This window comes from Chrysochloris asiatica, unplaced genomic scaffold (assembly GCF_000296735.1).
Source record: "Chrysochloris asiatica unplaced genomic scaffold, ChrAsi1.0 scaffold00020, whole genome shotgun sequence".
NCBI classification, from domain to species: domain Eukaryota; kingdom Metazoa; phylum Chordata; class Mammalia; order Afrosoricida; family Chrysochloridae; genus Chrysochloris; species Chrysochloris asiatica.
In genome coordinates, this window is record NW_006408538.1 from 24,727,309 (window position 1) to 24,749,342 (window position 22,034).

Here is a 22,034-nt window from a genome sequence, read left to right on the forward strand (position 1 = left end):
CTCCATCAGGACTGGAAGGGCCCCAGCAATGGGCCCAAGATCAGTGCTTCCAAATGTGCCCAGGGACCAGCTGCCCGCATGGGAAGGTGATGGAGACCTCACCTCCTTCCCCTAAGCTTTTGGGGATAATCTGCGTGGGGGTGGTGGGGGGCTTCAGCAATTAGAAAGCTTAAGGGGAGCCTTCTTGCCACTGCCCAGGGCTTTTTAAGAGTTCAGTCTCCTGGGATCCACACCACTGCCAACCAGGTGGGAGCTAGAACTCCTAGTTCAGTTTGAGGCAATAGGCCCAGTGACACTGGACTTTCTGCGGTTGCTCAGTGTGTGTGGTTCTGAAGCTGGACCATCCAGCTCCGGGGCCTGGTTTTGTCTTTTCAGTACATGAGGCAGCCATGGTCCAGGTCTTTCCCTGCCTAGCTCCTATAAGAGCTGCTCTAACCTGACAGAGGTGTAGGGGTTCAGTTTTGGTGCATGTGCAGACTTGAGGACTTGAGGTGGGCTTATTCTAGCCAGGCCACACAGATGCAGAGTCCAGATGCTGAGGAGGGCTGTCTCGGCAGAACTTCATGATGAGAAATGAGAATTCTGTGCATGGAGCCAGGCTGATGGACTTGGGGGGTAGGGACTGTCCACATGGGCAGTACCATCTGTAGACACAGAAGGCTGAGAAGATGGGGGAGGTATCATTGCTGGTGTCAACCTACTGTCCTTTAAACCGTCTCCCCCAGCAAAGCCATGTCTTTCTGGATTGTTGGATAAGACAATGCCTTAAAATGGTTTTCTGTTGTTCTTAGTTCTCTATGCCACCCCACCCTCATTGGGTTCCTTACTATTCCTTCCTTGCTCCCTGAGACCTTGTCCATCCACATCCTCACCTTCCCTGCCCTGTGCCTTGGTTCCAGCTGCTCTCCTGTCAGACAGAATCTGAGATGGTCTTTGTGGACCATCTGAGCATTCTGTGTGCTAGAACATGGGTAGGAGCTAACAGAAAGCACGGTGGGAAATGAAAGGATGATTCTGTAGCTCTCCTCTCACTGAGATCCTTCAGGGTGAATTCCCCAGCTGACTCTTGATGACTTCTCAGAGTGCTTGTGGGTTGCATGGATGAAGGAAAGAATGCATGAACCCAGGGGAGGTGGGGATGTGGTTGGACTGGGAGCCAGGAGATGGGAGTTTCTTTGCTTTCAGCATCTCAGTAGGAGGGGAGGTATGCTGTTAACATCCAGGCCACTTGATTTTGATGCCTTGATGTGGTCCCCTGACAAAGAACATTTGTATTTTAACAGAACACTGCAAGGTCTTAGGGGCAGGGGTGGACCTCTCATTCTCCCTGCCGGAGACCGGGTTTAATTCCTGGTCAGTGACCTTCAGCACCACCAACACACACTGCCAGCAGAGGCTTGTGTGCTGCTATAACACGGCATAGTTTTCAGTGAAATTTCCAGCTGAGAATGAACTAGGAAGCCAGATCTGATTATCAACAACAGTGAGTGAAAAAATCATCTACACTCCAGTTATACTAAAATGCCTGGCCACTTCCACAATGTTGAGTATGCAAATGATTCTGTTAAATAGACGAGTGACAGTGGGTTATGTGGCAAATCATTTGCAAATCAGCCATGGCTCTGCCTATGAAATAAGCCATGACACACTTGGGATTTGAAAAGTTTGTGCGACACGGGTACTGAACAAACTCATGGAGAAGCATGAACAGAAACATTTGGGCATCTGCAAAGAAAATTTGGACTGATACTCAATGGAAGGGCAAAGTTTCACTAAAAAATCATTACTGGTGATGAAACATGGCTTCATCACGATGAGTCTGAAAGTAAACAGCAGAATATGGAATGGAAACATCCTCAATTGCACCACGAAAATGTTCAAAAGTCAACCATCAGCGGAAAATTGATGCTTACAGTTTTTTTGGATTCTAAAGGTCTAAAGTGCTGTGGGTTAATGCTCCAGACTGCAAAGCCATTTGAACTGCAATGTTGGTGGTTCAAGCTCACCAGCTGCTCCTTGGAAACCCTATACAGGGTTGCTATTGGTTGGAATCAACTCGACAACACTTAGCAAAAGGGCCAGTTTTTGCTATTAGGAAAAAAGTTCAACAATCAATCATGCTTGTTACAGTGAGATGCTCACTGAAGAGCTGAAGCCTAAATTTCAGATTAAATGCAGAAGACTGCTGTCCAATGGCATTGTGATCTTGCATGACAATGCATGTCCTCACACCTCTGCCCATACTGCTGATATTCTGCAAAACTTAGTTTTGAGGTGTTAAAGCATCCTCCCTAAAGTCCTGATCTTACTCCATTGGATTTTCACCTGTTTGGTCCCCTGAAAGCAGCCCTTTGAGGATGAAGTATCACTTCTGAGGGAGAAGTGAAGACAGGGTACATTCTTGGCTCACAGCTCAGCCTAAAACTTTTTAAAATAAGAGAACACAGAAGCTTACTGGCAGATGGACAAAGTGTATTGAAAAGCAAGGAAATGATGTAAAAAAATGGTGATTTGTGTTTTCTGAAAGTTGATTAAAATAAATTCTACAGCCAGAATGTGGATAATTTTTGACTCACCCTTGTAATTCTGAAAATCAGCCAATACAAACCATATGCATCACAATAATCCAAGTGTAAGTCTTCATGAAGATGGCACCGGAATGGGCAGTGTTTCAGTTCATTGTGCCATGATTTGGGGCCCTACTTGATGGCCCCTAACAAAAACATTACCAAAGCCTTCTAGAGGAACAACTGAGTGATGGGGGATTTCAGCCACTCTCCGGAAGACCCCACTCAATCACTCAGTATGATTCACTGAGGCTGCTCTGTGACATTTCCCTTTGTCACCCTCATCTAGATCCATTCAGGGAAGCATGGCCCTTCTTTGCTCCAGGTCATTGGGACATTTTTAAGACCCTGTTAATAGCTGACATTATTTAATGCCACAGGTAGATACTGAGGGGGGCAATTATCTGCATTATCTAACCTAATCTGGTCATATTACATAATTGAATCTCTACACAGCCTTGAGAGGTGGCTGTGAAACTCATTTGTCTCCCTGTCTGGCTCCCTCACGGAGGGCTAGGTTTGCCTGAGCAGGATGGCACCTGAGTCCTCTCTGCACGTTCAGTGCCTATGGGTACCCATGTTGACTGGTCACTGCACAGAGTGAGTGAATCCCTAGGACTTTGAGTCTTCCCATGGGAATAATTGATACAATTGTTGTGAAGTACTGTTGAGTCATTGCTTACTCATAACAACCCTGTCGACAGTTTCCAGGGAGTAGCTGATGGGTTTGAACTGCCGATTTTGTGGTTAGCAGAACAGTGCTTAGCCTACAACATACATAATCTTCAGTGACAAAGCAGGATCTGAAATACCTATGTGTGTTTGTGACAGTCCGTAAGTGTATGTTTGCTGACAGGAAGGGCATGCTTAAAGGCTAACTATGTTTAGAATGTAGACTCTGAAGTCCTACTGCATCTTCTCAACTATGTGATTCATGACAAGATAACTAAACCCTCTGAGCCTCAGTTTCCTTTTATAAAACTTGTTTCTGGTCTCAACTCACGGCAACCTCATGCACACCAGAACAAAATACTGCCCAGAAGACCTGAGCCAGTGCTATGGTCAGCCAGAACTCAGGCCATTTTGATCCCCAAGGTTGTCATCAGCTGATTTTTGGATGTAGGTCTTTCTTCTGAGTCCATCTTAGTCTGGAAACTCCACAGAAACCTACTCAGCCTCAGAGCAACACGGAAGTCTCTGACAGGCTGGTGTAGTACAGCCCTGGTCTCCCTCATGGAGGCAAGAACTCAGCCACTGAGTCTCTAGTGTCCCCTGTCTGTAATGTAAGGGCAGTGACATCTAGGATTAAATGAGTTGTTGCATATACAACAGAATTGTGCATGCACCCTGTTTATGCAAATTAAATAAACAATCAAAGAACGTTCATTACTGTTACTCACAAAGCATTTTAAGAATCGAAGGAGTTAAACGGAGAGATAGAAAGATAGGTCTATAGAGGACAGGTCACCTCAGTGGGTCTTGCAAAGTAGTAACTAGCATATTTTCCTTTTCCTGTGAACCTCAGTCCTTCACATCACACGCAGCCCAACACAGCACCTGAAAGCAGCTATGTTTTCTGGGTCCCTGGAGCACTGTGTCCATGAGTTCAGAGACCATGAGCAGTGGCAGTCTATGAAGGGGTCTTTTGGTTGCTGTGACAAGGTGCTGCAGACTCACACGGAGTGGACTGAACAGCCTGGGGTGAGGGGACACAAACACTTACCTCCAGCCCAGAACAATAGGACAGCTGACCCAAATCCCCACCCCAACCTCTCCGGAAATGTACACTAGACTTTCAGAAAAGGGGATCTGGAAGAACATTCACGAGTTGGCTGAATTGTAATCTGAATCACTTAGGAAAAAACTTGAAGTGACTGAATTTACCTGGGGTTGACTAGATTACTATTTCTGCTTCAGGGAGAATGGGACTTGTGAGAATTCAGGTTTGTGCCATGTTGGCTGGCCTGGATTCTCAGTGGTTTAGTATTGTTGTTATTGTTGTATAGTTGTTGTGATGTGCCGTGGAGTTGGTTCTGACTCATAGCGACCTTGCACAGGGTTTCCCAGGCTGTAAACCTTTACAGGAGCAGAAAGCCTCATCTTTCTCCCGTGGAACAGCTGGTAGTTTCGAACTGCTGATCATGAGATTCGCAGCCCGATTTGTAACCACTATGCTACCAGAGCTCCTTAGAATGTAATAGTCATCTCCAGGATAAGATCTAATATGATGTGAGGATCCCCGGTAGTCTGATCAGCTCTTTGTGTTGTAAGTCCTCACTTCTATGATGGTAGTGAAGCTGGATGCAGTCTACAGCATTAGCTTTTATCTCGAGTCAATCTCTTTTGAGACACAAAAGAGATTAAATAAGCAAGCAGAGCTCAGAGGGACCTACTGCCACCTAGAAAGAAAAGCTAGGAGTGCAGTGTGTCCTTTGGACCTGGGGTCCCTCCACAGTGAAGCTCCTAGATCTGGGGGAAGAATGATGACAAGATACATAGAAATCTACAAGCAATGCTGAACCTAATGATGCTGAGCGGAGACATGGACCTTGTCCAGAGCTAACAGAGGTAGAAAGCCTTCCCTCAGAGCCAGTATTCTCAGTTTGGATTTCTTCCTCCTAAACAGCCAGGCGGCATCATTGATAGCGTCAAGTGTGGCAGCGGTAGTGAGGTTAGCCCAGGATCGGACATTGTTTCGTTCTGCTGTACATGGGGTCGTTATGAGTCGGTTCCGACTCGATGGCACCTGACAACAACAACAACACACTGTGAAAAACTAAATTTCTGTTAAAGTCATTTGCTTATTGTGTTGTTGTTATTGCAGCACTAGATAATGAAGACAGGACTCAAGTCAAGATTTGAGATGATATATTTTTTGCATATATGCTTGTATGTTGTTGTTGTTAGGTGCCATCAAGTAGGCACTGGCTTATAGTGATCCTATCTATGCACAACAGAATGAAATACTGCCCGGTCCTGGGCCAATCTCACAATCATTGCTATGCCTGAGCCCATCGCTGCTGTCACGGCGGCAGCCCATCTCACTGGGGTTCTTCCTCTTTTTCTACAACCCTCCATTTGACCAATGATATCTTTCTCCAGGGACTGGTCCTCCTGATAATGTGTCCAAAGTATGAGAGTCGAAGTTTGGCCATCCTGGCCTCCAAGGAGCACTCTGGCTCCAATACAAATTTGTTTGTTCTTTTGGCAGTCCATGATACTTTCAATATTCTCCTCCAACATTATAACTCAAATGCATCAGTTTTTCTGCAGTCTTCCATATTCACTGTCCAACTTTAGCATGCATATGAGGTTAATGAAAATACCATGGTTTGGATCAGGCACACCTTAGTCCTCAAACTGACATCTTTGCTCTTCAGCACTTTAAAGAGGTCTTGTGCAGCAGATTTGCCTAATGCAATACAACGTTTGATTTCTTCACTGCTGCTTCCATGAATGTTGATGGTTGATCTGAGCAAAATGAAGTCTTTGACAACTTCAATCTGTTCTTCATTTATATGGATGTTGTTTATTGGTCCAGTGGTGTGGATTTTTGTTTTCTTTACATTGAGATGCAACCTATACTGAAGGTTGTGGTATTTGATTTTCATCAGTAAGCATCAGTAAGTCCTCTTCCCTTTCTGCAAGCAAGGTTGTATCATCTGCATATCATAGGTTGTTAATGAGATTATATATTTTTGATGCTACATTTTTTCCTCATATAATCTAGCTTCTTGGATTATTTGCTCAGCATACAGATTGAATATGCATGGTGAAAAAATACAACACTGGCACACACCTTCCCTAATTTTAAACCATCTGGCGTTCCCATGTTCTATTTGAACAACTACCTATTGGTCCATACGTATGTTCCTCATGAGCACAATTACGTGTTCAGGGAATACTCATACTTCACAATGTATTCCATAGCGTGTCATGATCCTCACAATTGAAAACCTTTGTGTAGTCAATAAGGCACAGGTAAACATCTTTCTGTTATTGTCTGCTTTCATCCAAGATCAATCTGATGTCAGCAACAATGTCCCTCATTCCACATCCTCTTCTGAATCCGGCTTGAACCTCAGGAAGTTCTCTGTCAATGTATGTTTGCTGATGTTTTTTCATTATCCTTAGTAAAACTTTACTCACATGGGATATCAGAGACGTTGTCTGGTGATTTCCACATTCTGTTGGGTCACCTCTCTTTGGAATGACCACAAATACAAATCTCTTCTAGTCAGTTGGCTAGGTAGTTGGCTACCAAATTTCTTGGCATAGATGAGTGAGTGCCTCCAGTGCCGTATCACTTTGTTGAAGGATTTCAATTTGCATTCTATCATTTTCTGGAGCTTTGTTCTTTGCCAATGCTTTCAATACATCTTGTACTTCTTCCTTCAGGATCATTGGTTCTTGATCATATGCTACCTCTTGAAATGGTTGAACATCGACCATTTCATTATGGAAAAGTGACTGTGCATTCCTCCCATCTTCTTTTGTTGCTTTCTGCAACATTCAATAATTTGCCCAGTGACTCCTTCAATACCACAAATGGAGGCTTGAATTTTTTCTTTGGTTCCCTCAGTTTGAGAAATGCTTAGCGTGTTCTTCCCTTTGGATTTTCTAACACAAGGTCTTTGGACATTTCATTATAATTCTTGGCTTTGTCTCCTCGAGCTGACCTTTGAAGTTTTCTGTTCAGCTTTTGTAACTTCTTACTTCTTCCATTTGCTTTAGCATCTTTATGCTGGAGAGCAAGTTTCAGAGTCTCTTCTGACATCCATTTTGGTCTTTTCCTTGTCTTTTTAATGACCTTTTGCTTCCTTCCTGTATAATGTTCTTGATATCATCCCACAGCTCTTCTGGTCTTCGATCATTAGTGTCTAATGCACCAAATTTGTTCTTTAGATGATCTCTAAATTCAGGTGGGATATATTAAGGGTCATATTTTGGCTTTTGTGGACTTTTTTCATTTTCTTCAGTTTCAGCCTGAGTTTGCATCTGAGCAATTGATGGTCTGTTCCACAGTCTGCCCCTGGACTTGTTATGGAGCTTTTCCACTGTTTCTTTCCCCAGATGTAGTCAATTTGATTTTTGTGTATTCTCTCTGGGGAGGTCTTTTATGTTGTTTAAAAAATGTATTTGCAATGGACAAATCATTGGTCTTGCAAAATTCTATCATGTGTCCTCCAGCATTGTTTCTATCTCCAAGACCATATTGTCCAACCACAGATCCTTCTTCTTTGTTTACAACCTTTGCATTCACCAGTAATTATCAATACATTGTGATTGCATATTTGATCAATTTCATACTGAAGAAGTTGGTAGAATTCTTCAATTTCAGCATCACTGTCTTTAATGGTTGGTGCATAAATTTGAATACTTGTGGTATTAACTGATCTTCCCCATCCTGTTACAGACAACATTGTCCCTCACGACAGATCTTAATATGTTTTTGTTGATGATGAATGGGACGTCATTCTTCTTCAATTGTCACTTCCAGAAGAGTAAATCATGTGACTGTTGGATTCAAAATGGCCAACAGAAGTCCATTTCAGTTCATTTATATATAGGTTATCAATAATTATGAGTTCCATTTCATTTTGACAATTTCCAATGTTTCTAGATTCATACTTTGTACATTCCATGTTCTGATTATTAATGGATGTTTACAGTTGTTTCTTTTCATTGTGAGTTGTGCCCCATCAGTAAATGAAGGTCCCTGGGGCTTTACTCTATTCTCATCATCACAGTCTACTCTAGTTTGAGGAGTCAGATCTTCCCCAGTCGCATTTTGAATACTTTCCAATCTTCCGGCACTATATCTGACAGTGTTCTACTGCTGTTTATAAAGTTTTTAGTGACCCAATATTCGGAAGTAATCTGTGTCTCCTTCTTCCTTGTTTGCCTTCATCTGGAAGCTCATCTGAAACCTGTCCACTGGGGGTGACCCTGATGATATTAAAATTCTAACCACTACACGTGCTTATGTTTACATGTTTTTCTATTGCAAAAAAAGAAGAATCAGGGGTGAGATGCATCCTTTAGATCTGGTGCCCCTGTACTGAAAAACTCTTAGCCCAGGGGAAGATCTCCAAGGAATGCTGGGTGCACAGATGCTGAACTGACACAAGGACCTTCCTCCTAAATGGTAAGCCAACATACTGAGAAAACCTTCCCCTAGAGCTGGTGTGGCACTGTGGGATAAGCACTGGATTTCTAACTAACAAGGTCAGAGGTTCAAACCCAACAGCCACTCTTTGTAAACCCTATATAGAGTCGCTATGAATCAGAACTGACTGAATGGCAGTTAACACCAACAATAAAGAGCTGGCTTAATGAATTTGGACTTCCAGCTTCTAAACCATGAGAGAATAAATTTTTGTTTGTCAAAGTCTTCCACCTTTGGTATTTCTGTTATAGCAGCGCTAGATAGCTAGACATTAACAATGCCAGGACTTAATCTCCTTTTTACAGATGAGAAAATGGAGGACAGGGAGGCCTGATGACCTGTCCAGGGCCACTCAGTCAGTGAGTGGCAGAGTCAGGACTGGAACCCAACTCCAACCCCCAGCCCATAGTGGCATCATACCACAAGCCTCTAGTCAGCAAGAAGGCGGTCTGGACCAAGACTCTAGTCCCATGGTCTTAATACCCATGGAGGATTTATGGCTCAGAGGGTTTATAGACTTGTTCAAGTTCACACAGCAAGGAAGAGAGTTAGAACTAGGAAATATACTAAGATGAGAGCTTTGTCATGGGGAAAAGAGAGCAAAAGAGGGCAAAGAAATGAGAAGAGAAGGAAGAGAAGACAAATCCTCATGGGACAAAAATGTAGTCTTGGGTGTGTGAATGTGTGTTTGTGTGAGTATGTGAGTACCAGTGTGTGTGAGTGAGTGAGTGTATGTGTGTTGAGGGTTTGTGTTAGGGCTGCAGTGTGGGGAGAGGCAGGGGGTGATAATAATAGGAAGTGGAGGAGAGGGAAGGAAAAGAAAGACAGATGGAAGCAGTCTGTGAAAGCCAAAAACCTCAAGTCTGACAAATATTTATTTTATTTAGTGTTGATAACAAGAAAAATGCTGATGGAAACTCAGCGTATCACAGGCTAGTGCCAGCTCTTCTGATTCTAGTGGAAAGTGTAAGAATGTGCCTCCTCCCAGCAGGGCAGGCCCAGCTTCCTCCCAGGAGAGCCTGCCTGAGGGACTGGGCAGCAGGAGAGCCCTGCAAGGAGACACTGGGGTGGCTGGTGCTTCCTCTTCAGGATCCTAGTCTATAAAATAGACACAATCATTTCCACTCTGTTCAGCTCTCAAAGTCCCTGGAAGGACCTTCCTTCTGGCCCAAATGGGGTTACGAGGCCCAGAGTCAGCCTCCTGTCTGAGGTAACAACCACCACATCAGACAGAAACAGAATAATGTATACAAAACCCCCATTTTTAAGTCAGTACCCATCAAGAAACAAACTCGTGCTGTGAGGCACACTCATGAACCCCATGATTGTCCCAGCTACCTGCCTGGAGACAGCTGGCCTTCCTGATTTGAGAAGAGTCTGAGGGAGACTAGATGGCTGGAATTCACAGACAAGAGAGTGATATGGAGAACCCAGAACCTACTGCCATTGAATCGAATCCAACTCACAGTGACCGAGAGAGAACCCCAAACACCTGAAGAATGGTCTCCTTGGCTATCAGCCCAGCATGTGAGGAAATTACCTGGGACCTGGGGGAAAACCCATCCTAAAGGATTAAAGAGAACAAAGCATGGATAGGAATGGTTCCTATTCCCACCACTAAAAATGTCATCATTCATGGGGCATCGAATACAGCACTTTGATGTCCAGTCCCTATTCAAATTTTCCTGTTCGTCCAGAAGAAAAAAATACATACATCCTTTAGAAGTTGCTTTGCTTGAATCGTGTCCACACTAGGCCCACTGTCTGGTTGCCATGGTTCTGATTAGAACAGCAGAGCCTGTTGTCTTCTTTTTTATGTTTTTGACTCCAAGTTGAATACAGGTTTGTGATCCCATAGAATAGGTCCCATTTGGGATTCTTGCGTTGGTGTTGAGCGTAGTCCTCTGTCCTTTTATTTCTTTACACTGAATGTCAAATCCAAAGATTAACCCAGATGAAGATTCTATCTTTTGGCAAGACTACTTCATGGGTGGCGCTTGCCTTTTAGTCAGGTTAATTTGGTTTCGAGGTAGCACCATTGTATAATAATTCACCATTGGCTCATCAGCCCAGGCTCAGTACAGCTCTGGAAAGCAAACTGTAGTTCCACTTCTTTTTGTTCCGTGAAAGAAAGCACATAAGTCAGAATGGTGTTCATATGGACAACCTTGAATTCTCTGTCATCAAAAAACCAAAAAGCAACTGAAACTGACTTTGGTGAGTAGTAAGTGAGGCCTTAAAAACTTGTGAGTAGCCACCTAAGGTGCTTTGGTCTCTCCATGTCCGGAGGAAAGAAAAGAGATGAAAATTGAAGATGCCAAGACACGATAAATCCAGTGGACAATGGGCCATGTAAAAACCAGTCTCTTGGACCCTGAGATCAGTACTAGATCGTATTTGTCTACTGCTACCAACTGCTCTTAAGGAGCTCTGGTAGCGTAGTGGTTATGAATTGAGCTGCGAACCTTAAGGTCAGCAGTTCGAAACTACCAGCTGCTCTACGGGAGAAAGATGAGGCTTTCTGCTCCCTGTATAGGGTTGCTAAAAGTCGGAACCGACTTGATGGCACTTAACAGCAACAACAACCAACTGCTCTTAAAGAGATCACATTAGAAGTTCTTGGATAGTGGAAGAAAAATGTGGAATAAAACCAAAATCATAAGCAACAAAGACAATGCTTACTGCTCTGATAGACTGGTGGAATTTGTAAGACTATAGCCCTTAGTCCCTGTTCAGGTCTGGAACAGAACTCAATTTTTAGCCAAACAATAGACAGGTGTATGCAGGGACCAATAACACTAGTGAGATACCCACACCTTAGAATCATCAAACATCTGAAACCAAAGGGCAGCATTCACTCAAGGACAAAATTCAGATGAGTTGGGGAAAAAAGAGGAACGGAAATAGGAAACACAGGGAGGATGTGGGATAAATCAGGTTTCATCGTAGAGATTACAATCAATGAAATGGAGCAAAATGCCGACGAATTACTGAAAGTAAAATGGATCTGTTATTCACAATAAAAAGTTAAAAAAAAAAAAAATCTTCCCAAACTTTGACCTTAAAAAAACACCCACAAACATATTTATTACAAATAATCTTGACCCAATGGCATATCACAACCCTGAACCACCGTATCATCCAATCCTATAGGTTAGAAGCCTTGACTTTCGGTGCAGGAGGACTCTCTAGAATGGGTTCTGGCTTCTAGAATCCAAACTCTCAGGCATTTTCCCACTTCCTGCTTCTAAGCTCAATGCAATCTGTCTATCTGTGCAGGGAGAAATGTGACATCCAAAGGGTGACTTGGTGTGTCCTTACACTCTTTCAAATGGCCAGGAGGAATAGGGAGTGCCCAATGCCAACCATGAAGGATGGGTCAACTAGTTTACCCCACTGAAAAGTTGTTGTTGTTAAGTGCTATCAAGTCAGTTCTGACTCCACAATCCTATATAGGGTTTCTGAGAAGCAGCTGGTGGGTTTGAACTGCCCACCTTTTGATTGACCCTACAGCGTCGCACCAAGAATTTAACTTCAAGATGTTTTCCCCTTCCCCAAGTCATCTCATTTTCAGCCCAGCTGTTGAAGAGATATTCTCATTGGAGTTGATGCAACTTTTCCAGAAACTCGTATGTGGGATGGAGGTCAGAATGTTAGGGGTTCAGACACATTTTCTGTTGTAAGCTGGGTGACGATACTAGGGTCTAGCTAGCACTAGCTAGCTAGTGTCTCAAGATGTGTCTCTGCTTGCTCATTGCCACCCTCTTTACATTCTCTGCTTCCCAGAATTCCTTAGCGTGCTCCTGTTTCCAATTTTTCTGCCATCCATTTTGGGGGCTGACACAAGCTTCACTCTCCTTCAATTTCACCTTAGCAATGCCTACTCCCAACTTGAGGGCACTTAATTACCACCACAACAATGCTCAACCCACCTCAGGCTCCCCAGCATATATTCCAACAGTTTTCACTCTCTAGATCCATGGACCTAGCCAAACTCATTTTCTCCTTGATCTCTACATTTCATCTTCGGTAACTAGTCAAAGCGATTCCTTCCATTTCCCTGTTTGTGTTGAATGTGTATTCTTTGTAGGTTATCCTTCTGCAAGAAGCCTTCCGTGCCTGCCTTTGCCATCTTACTGACTCCTGCCTCACTGGCTCCTCCTCACTGACCCCTCCCTCACTGACCCCTTCCTCATCACCCTCCAGTTTGACCATAGGTGTCACAAAGTCTCTCAGGAAATCTTCTGTTTCCCAGTGGACTTTACTTCTCTCCCGGGCTCATTTGTAAGTCCCTAGAGGGGTGGAACTATCATGTCCGTGTCAGGGTATGAGTGCTCACCAAATAGCACATGTTCTGCCTATGTCTCCAGCCTCCCTTGCAGTGAGCAGGGCCATGTGACTAGTTCTAGCCAATAGACTGTGAGCAGTGTCATGTCTTGCCTGAGACAGTTAAGAATTTCTTCCCATCTGCAGCATGTACAGACCAAATGGGACAGATGCTTGGTCAGCCTAGGTCCCTGAATGACTGTGTGGATCAGAGCCTCCCACTGACATGCATTAGACAAATAATGTAAGGGAGAAAACAAAACCCTCTATTCTAAGGTTTGGGATCTTGCTTAACATAATACAACATCATCCTTCCTCCTCAACTCCACCCCACAATCTCTACTTCTCTTTGCCTGTTGTCTTGAGTGCAGAATGGGGCTCTGGTGTGGCTTCACTAAATGCAAGTTTTTACTCTAATTGATTGGTTTCATGGGAAGGTTACTGGAACATGGAACTGGTAAGCAGAACAACTTAAGAAGCTGTTCTCAGCAGCTGCACACCCAGTGGAAACAACCCTTGAACTTAACCTCCTGGATAGGCAACCATCTAGCCTGACCTCATTAACCAAACCCTGGAGCCCTGTTGCATCGGGTTTAGATACAAAACCAGAACTGGAATCCCTTCTGGTGTGTGGCTGTGGAATAATTACAATCCTCTCACAGCCTTGAGTTGTAAATCTGCAAGTGGACCAAATGTGAGAATTCCAGAGGACATGGAACCCCAAGCTCTGCCCTTCTAGGAAGGCCAGCATGATCTGCAGATGGGGACTTCCTGGGTCAAACACAACAACAGTGTGTAAGTGTGATACCCCATGTTTGCCCCTTATCCAGATCAGAGAAATTTGAAGTAACAGTTGTGGTGTACCAGGGTATATGGCTGGTGGATCTGCAAAGCATGTCTGGTCCGTGTCCTTGGACTGAGCAACTGGCAGGCAGAGGGGATCTGGAGCCACAAGGAGGTCACAAGGTCTCCATACCTTCTCCACAGCATAAGCTGGACTATCCCACTCAACTGGAAATGCTTGCGTGGTTGTAGCTGAGACTTTCTCATTCCTAACCCTATTCTTATTTCCATTTTAATTAATATTCTTTGACAGAGCCTGGCCCAGAGAATGTGCCCCAGGAAGCTTTATTGACTTCATCTGGGAATGGCAATGGATCTATTAGTGTCTGTGAGGTCATTGGGTAGGGGTGCAGTGGAGTTTGTCCTGAGCTGGGAAGAGAGCATCTGAGACAAGCAACAGGCTTGTCCAAGCTGAGGTTAAAGGTCATCTGGGTAAGACTGAGTGGGACACCTAGGAAGGCAATTTCCTGGGCTTTGCAAGCAGAAAACACCACTGCTAGGTGTGGTTCCCTCTTGCTTATGTGTTGAGGAGGGTTTTGCCTGCAGCACATATTCCAAACATATGCTAACCTTGGTGCTCTTCTCCTGCCAAGAAGCTGCCACAGAGGCATTTAGCAGAGGAACTGGCATAGGAAATGTTCCTGTTGTACTTTGGGGCACTGTGTACCTAATGGGGCATGTACAAAGAAGGGGCTGCTGGGGTGAGGGGGGCAGAGTAGGAGGATGTGACCCTGTCAAAGCCAGTTTGATCCAGCGCTGGAGGAGTCAGTATTAATAGTAGTAGAAATTTCTGACAGCCAAGGTACTGAGCCTTCAGTTGTCAAATGGGATGAAGCGTGGTTGGCATTAATTGGGCACCTACTTTGCACCAGGTGCTCGAATTGGACTTCATGCATCTGCTGTTTCATCGTCCTCACACCAGCCCGGCCAGCTAGGCTTCTGTCCATTCACTGACCAGATAAGGAAGCTGTCTCTAAGTCTGCCTGATTCCAAACTTAAGTGAGTTCTTTGGGGCCATGAATCCAATGAACCCACCCAGGGCGCAGGAGACTAAATGAGGATGGTTTGACTTGGCAGACTTCTTGGGAAAAACATCAACACTAGTCACTGGCTTCCATCTTATGAAAGGTGTGCATTTTCTTGGCTTATTACTTTCCTCAGTTGAGTCCTAGATGGTGCAAGTGGTCAGTATGCTCTGCTGTATCCTAATGAATAGAGGTTTGCATCCACCCAGAGACTTCTCGGAAGAGAGACGTGGTGATGTCCTTCCCAAAACGTTAGCCACAGAAAACCTTATAAAGCACTGTTATACCCCGATACACATGCGCTCACCATGAGTTACAATCAACCCGATGGCAACTGGTGTTGGGAAGTGCCGTCGAGTCAATTCTGACCCATAGCGACCTTGTATAGGGTTTCCAAGGAGCAGCTGGTGAACTTGAACTGCCGACCTTGAAGTTCAAACGGCTTTGCAGTCTGGCGCATTAATCCACAGCGCTACACCAGGACTCCAGCTGGTACCCTACTCAATATCAGACACAACACACAGCACACACATAACACACACATACGCAACACACACATACACATAACACACACATACACACACCACACACACCTACAGACACAATGCACACACACATACATGTATGAGCACTTGAGTACAGATTCTAAAGCACCAGACACATACATCTCCGCATTTACATATGAGGGGGCTTTAAAAAGTTGCTGTCAAAATTCCATTATCTCTGAATTCCACTTTTCACAAGCTTTTTGAACCCCCTTATACATGAATACACAGTCACAACGATGCTCAATAGGTTGTCAAATCAATTCCAATCCATAACGACCCTGTATAGGGTTTCCGAGGAGCAGCTGGTGAGCTTGAACCGCCGACCTTGCAGTTCAAATGACATAGCAGTCTGATGCATTAACCCACAGCATCACACCAGACTCTGTTCAATAGGTAGATAGCCATAGATAGCTGTTCATACACACACACGCACACACACCATTCCTAACCATGTACTCATAGCTTCTCTGACTTTTACATATACCATCCTACAACATTGTATCCACACAACAAATTCTTTCCTGTGGACATTCACACCCACATACATGACAGATGAATACACGTACATAGCAAACCCTCATTTGCGCATTCATCCACAGCCTTGCTCTTTCCTAAGCAGAGAAACTCTATCCTTAGAGGAGAAAACAAGAAAAGTGAGTCAAAAGCTCTCAACTGCTGTGTGCTGTTCCCCACAATTTTCAAAGACCATGAGCTGTGTGTGCCAGCAAACAAACTGGAAAGAGGGCCAGTAGAAGGGGAACTGGGAGCCTGGAGCAGTATTTCTCTAGGAATGGACAGGCCAACATCTTTATGTCTCTGAATTTCTGTTTCTGTTACAATCAAATGGTGATATGACTCCTTCCCACTCCCTCACACGGCCCCTGTGAGCCCAGTGTTGGGAGGTAGAAGGCTCTTAGACAAGTCCCGAGTGGGTGCTACTCAAGGTCAAGTTCCCCATTGCCAGCCACAAAGTTTATTCCAAACATCAGCCTTCACCTGTCCAGATTGCGTTAGATGTGGCAGTCCCGCTCTGAAGGAACATTTGCCAGGGTACTTGGGCAGGTCCTTACTCAGCTGGGATGCCCCCACTGAGGACAGAGAAGGGAAGGAACTAGCATTTAGCACCATGACTGCTCCCTCAGTCCCTCAGGAGACCTTGGTGGATGCTGCTGTATGCTGTTCTTCTCCCACTTCAGGTCAGCTCTCCAGCCGGGAGGCATGTGAGGACTTGGACCACAAGGGGCTGAGGAGACAATAGTAAATTTTGTGCTTGTGGTAACTTTGGATACTGAATTGCTCCCCTAGTCCCAAATGAAAGCAGACACCTTGATTCAAACACTCACTCAGGAATCCAGAGGACTCTGCTCAGTTTCCCATGTTCAGGGGACCCTTGTGCATTCATTATGTTCATATGTGTCCACCCATACCCCACCCACAGGGAGACATCCAGACACATACTCACTTATGCACACACTCACATGCACACACATACATACACACATGCTCACAGTCATACAATCTCACACCCCTTCACACGCAACTCATACACATGCACACACACACGGACACACACTCACAGCCACACACATGTTCACACCTAGTCACACACAGCTACATATAGACACACACTCTCACACACACATCCCAGACACAGTCATACACACATGCTCACAGTCATACAATCTCACACCCCTTCACACACAACTCACACACATGCACACACACATGGACACATACTCACAGCCACATACATGTTCACACACAGCTACATATAGACACACACTCTCACGCACACATCCCAGACACAGTCATACACACATGCTCACACTCACATAGACACATGCAGTTAGACACATAAACTCACAACCCCACACTCAGGCCGACACACACATACTCAGGAAACCCTCTGTAACTGATGAGCTCTGAACAGAAGAGCAAGTGCAGGGAGGGGCACCGGGAGTTCGCCAGCTTGACTCCCTGAGAGTCCCCAATAAAAGAACTAAAACGGATCAGAATTCAAATAAACTTCAATTCCATGGAAGCAATTATTAGGTTTCAGGCCACACACCTGACACCACATCATGAGGATGAGATGGTCTGTCTGGTCTCCCCATTTGCAGAGCATGCAGTCCAGCAGACGGCTACCCTGGGGTCATCAACCTTCATGTGGTCATGGCTCAGAGGAGGAGTAGGACTCAGGTCTGAATGGGGTCTCCTTGGCACTCTGAGATATTAGGACAGACTGCTGAAGGGACTGAAGTGAAGATTCTTGAGGAGGGAACTATGGACACCCCGAATGGCATGTGGAAGTCTGCCCTCGTCATGTAAATGGCTAAGCCCTCAACCTCTAGCTGGGGGTTGGCAGTTTGAGTCCACCCAGAGGCTCCACATGAGGAAGACACAGAGACCTGCTTCCATAAGATGACAACCCCACAGCCCTGTGGGCACGTCTGTTCTGTAGCCTAGGAGGTTACCATGAGTCAGAACTCACTCAATGACACCCAACAACACAACAACAAAGAAGCAGTAGGATGTTCTAGGCCAAGGGTGTGCACATGAGCCTGGGAGCATGCCCACAGTGGTCCCGTGGGACATTTGGGGCTGAGATGGTACCAGAGAGACAGTCTGGGGATGGAAAGGAAGGTTCTTCATGGACTTGGTTTTATTCTGTGAGCCACAGAAAGGGTTTAAAGAGAAAGGGATGAAATCCACAGGATGGTTTAGAAAGACCACCGTGGAAGTTGTGAGGAGCCCAGCTTGGGGTGGCAGGGACCTAGCATGTAACTTGTTGTTGTTGTTGAGTGCCGTTGAGTCAGTTCTGACCCATAGTGACCCTGTATAGGGTTTCTGATAACTACAGCAACCTAACTGAAGCGAGAGTGCCCCAAGGGAGTCTATGCTCTCCTGGAGGTAAGAGATGGCTGCAATACCTAGGGTAGGTGTGTTGAGATGGGACCTGGACCAGTAGAGGCAGGGGAGTCATAAAGGGGGCAGAGTTGACAAGGGGTTTTGAGTCATACCCCAGGAGGGGCTAGGGAGAGGAAGGCAAGAAGAACAAAGGTGTAGGTTTGCCTGGGGAGGGAACTGACTTGCCACCCTCAAGGTGGGGCAGGCAGGGCTGTCTCCTCCTTCCCCAGAATGCCTTGGGAGAGAACCAGCTATTGTTTGTCAGTCTGTTGTCCTGTGAGCTGCAGCCCAGAATATTAAAATCCTTCCCAGGTTTATCTCCTCCCCATCTCACTCATTTGAAATCCCTGCAATTGGGGGGAGAAAGTTACTTTAATCCTCTGGTCCTATCAGCCTAATTACAGTTTCAGTAGAGAATGGGCAGGGCTTTAAATGAGATCGAAGGACAGGGGAACACATTATGTCGGTGCTAATAATGATCTGTCTTTGTTTTATCTTCTCATGTTGTTGCTTCTCCTTTTGCCTGCTTGAATTCTTAATGCCTTCGAGTGTCTAACGGATTGTTTCCTCTGGCTGCTGGGCCAGGACACAGTTGCAGACTTGCATATGAAAATACTCAGCCTGGTGCCTGCAGCTAACAAGCCAGCCGCCATTTAAATTTCAATCAGTCTCTGTTTGTGTGTGAGTGCCTTGGATGGATGAAATCAGCAATTTTGAAAAATTGATTAAAATTGCTGGTTTCACGAAGCCTAAAAACATCAAAATCAATCTTTTTTTCCCCCTTAAATATGCCATAGAATTTTTCCAGGACTCTTCTTATCTGTAATATGAAAAACTGCAGATTGTGTGGTAGTGATGGGTGTTAGGTGGCCTGGGGCTAGTGGTGGTTCTACCAGAAATTCCTATGTGACCTCTCAAGTGTCTGAAGCTTTCTGGGTCTCAGGGTTTTTCTTATTGGAATAAAGGGGTGTGACTGGATGGGGGATCCCTAGCAAGCTCTATGTAATTAGGTGCTCTGAGTCAGTCCCAAAATGAATAGATTTTAGCAGGTAGAATCCGCAGTGAGAGGAAGATGGATGACTAACAACAGATAAAAGATGAGCTAACACCCTTGAGTGTTGAATCTAGACCTTTGATATGCATGCTTCACATTCATTTTGTCATTACGAGAAACCTCAGAGAAAACACAATTACTATCCTCAGTTTTGGGTCCTGGTGGTTCAGTGTTAGAGTCTCATCTTCCGTGTGGGAGGCCCAGGTTCAAGTCCCAGTGAATGCACCCATCCATCAATGGAGGCTGGCTTGTTTTTATGATGTTGAAAAGGTTTCAGTGGAGTTTCTAGACTACAATGGACTAGGAAGATAGGTCTGGCAATTTACTTCTGAAAACCAGCCAATGAAAATCCTAGGAATCACAAGGGTCCCATCCAGACCAATCATGGGGATGGTGTAGGACTGACTGGTCACTGTCTCCTTACATCAGTCTACATGAATGGGAGCTGACAAGGACAACTTGCCCCTTTCAGGTGTAGAAATGGAGGCTTATACACTTCCATACAATTCCCATTTCATGGATGTGAAACCTAGAGACACCTCTGCCAAGGGCCTGCACCCGCTCTGGGGAAGTTACTAGAGGTACATGGTTCCCTGGCCTGGCCGGGGCAGTTAATGCTGGTGGCTGGCCACTCCCTCCTCTTTGATCATTGAGGTGATGTCTAGGAAGGTCAACTTTGTGGCAGAAATGGTTCTGAGAAGAGCAATGAGGACATCTTCTTTCCTTAAGTGTCCGAGAATTGCTCTACTGAAAGTGCCCAGGGCCCTGGGCAGGGTCCTACTGTGGAGACACTCCATAATGTTGGGATGTTTGGGGAAAAATCAAACCCCCTTTTTGCTGCTTTGGGGCAGAAGGAGCACATTCCTTCACCAGTTGTGGTCCTGGGCTGGAGCGTCCACCTCCACTTGTACTCACGGGGGAGAAAGTATGTTGTCCTTGAGTAAGCAGATTTGAGTTTCCCTCTACTTCATTCCAAGGAAGGTGCACTTCAGGCTACTTTTCCTTCTTTCTGAAGTTCCCATGGCACCAGTGTCAACAGTGTCTAATTTCAAGAATCACCTCAGATTCTTGTTAAAAAAGCAGAGAAGCTCAGTGCGTGTTGGCAGTTTCAGTTCAGTAGTGTTTGTTGTTTGATTTCACTTATGTTCTCCTGTGCATGATGGGTATCTTTTCTCTGACTGCTGTTCAGACTCTAAAATGTATGATTACTTTTCATAAATTTGGTGTCAAGGTGCCTTGATGCAATTCTCTTTGCATTTGTGGCTTGGGTTTTGAATATGCCTATTTGTGTTTTTATAATGACCTTTGCAAAACTTTCAACTATTATTTCTTCAAATTCATTCTCAGCTCTCCTCTTTATGTGGATACTCAGAGTTACACATACAGTAGACCACTTGATTCAAGTATTTCATACATGTCACTGCTTCTGTTTGGATATTTTCTCTTGCCCTCGACACACATTTACTTATATCTTTTCTGCTGTGTCTGATCGTCTCTTAAACCTGTCTAGTGAAATGTTTTTTCTCTCTCTTTTTTGTTGTGATTTGGATGAAAGTTTAGAGAACAAATTGGGTTTCCATTCAATAATTCATACACATTTCTGTTTCCTGACATGAACAGCAGCCCCCACAATGTTACAGTGCTCTCCCACTTCCTGTGTCTTCCATTTTCCATTTATCCTTCTTTCCTATCATTTCCTGCTTTCTGAGCTTTATTCCTGGGCAAAGCCTGTCTTTCTGATCACCAGTGGTTGATTGTTCCAAGATGTACATACTTCCCTGGTGTCATTGTTCACATCTGAGGCCAATCTATCATTCACTTGAAACTTGAACCACCACCCCCGCTACTACCTGCTGCCAGCCAGTAGATTCAGATTTATGACAACCTACAGGAGAGAGCAGAATTGCTCCCAAGGGTTTCCAGGACTGTAAATCTATATGGGAGCAGACCTCCTCACCATTTTCCTGTGGAGGAGTGACTGGTGGGTTTGAATCACCGACCTAGAGATTGGCAATCATATGCTCAATCCACTGCACAATCAGGGCTTAAAGATAACTAAGACCCATAATCTCAAAGTTCCTCCAGTCTCTAACAGACCACTAGGCCTGGACCTTTAAAAAAAAAATTATTATTTTGAGTTTTGTTCCACATTTTTCTCCCACTCTATCCAGGACCTCTTATTGTGATTCCTTTTAGAGGGTTCGGCAGTAATGGCTGGGCCCCATTGAGTTCTTCTGGTCCCAGAGCTGTGGAGACTGGGCTTTGAGTGGTCCATTAGTTCTTTTTTTGTCTTTGATTTTCTTTATTCTTCTCTGCTCTGGATAGAGAGAGACCAATATGTACAATTTAGATGCTCATGTTCTTTTAAAACTCCACTCACTACTCACCAAAGTAGGAGACAGGACTTTGTCTTTGTGGATGTATTTTGCTAACTGACCTTGATGCTCTCAGAGACTACGGCCCTGAAGCCCCAGACCCAGACACTAATTCCTTCAAGGTACTTAGTTATGGCTGAGAAGTTTTCATAACTTTACCCCCATGTGAGATCTACTATATTCATGGATAGATCTGCAGCACATATAAATATATATGCAG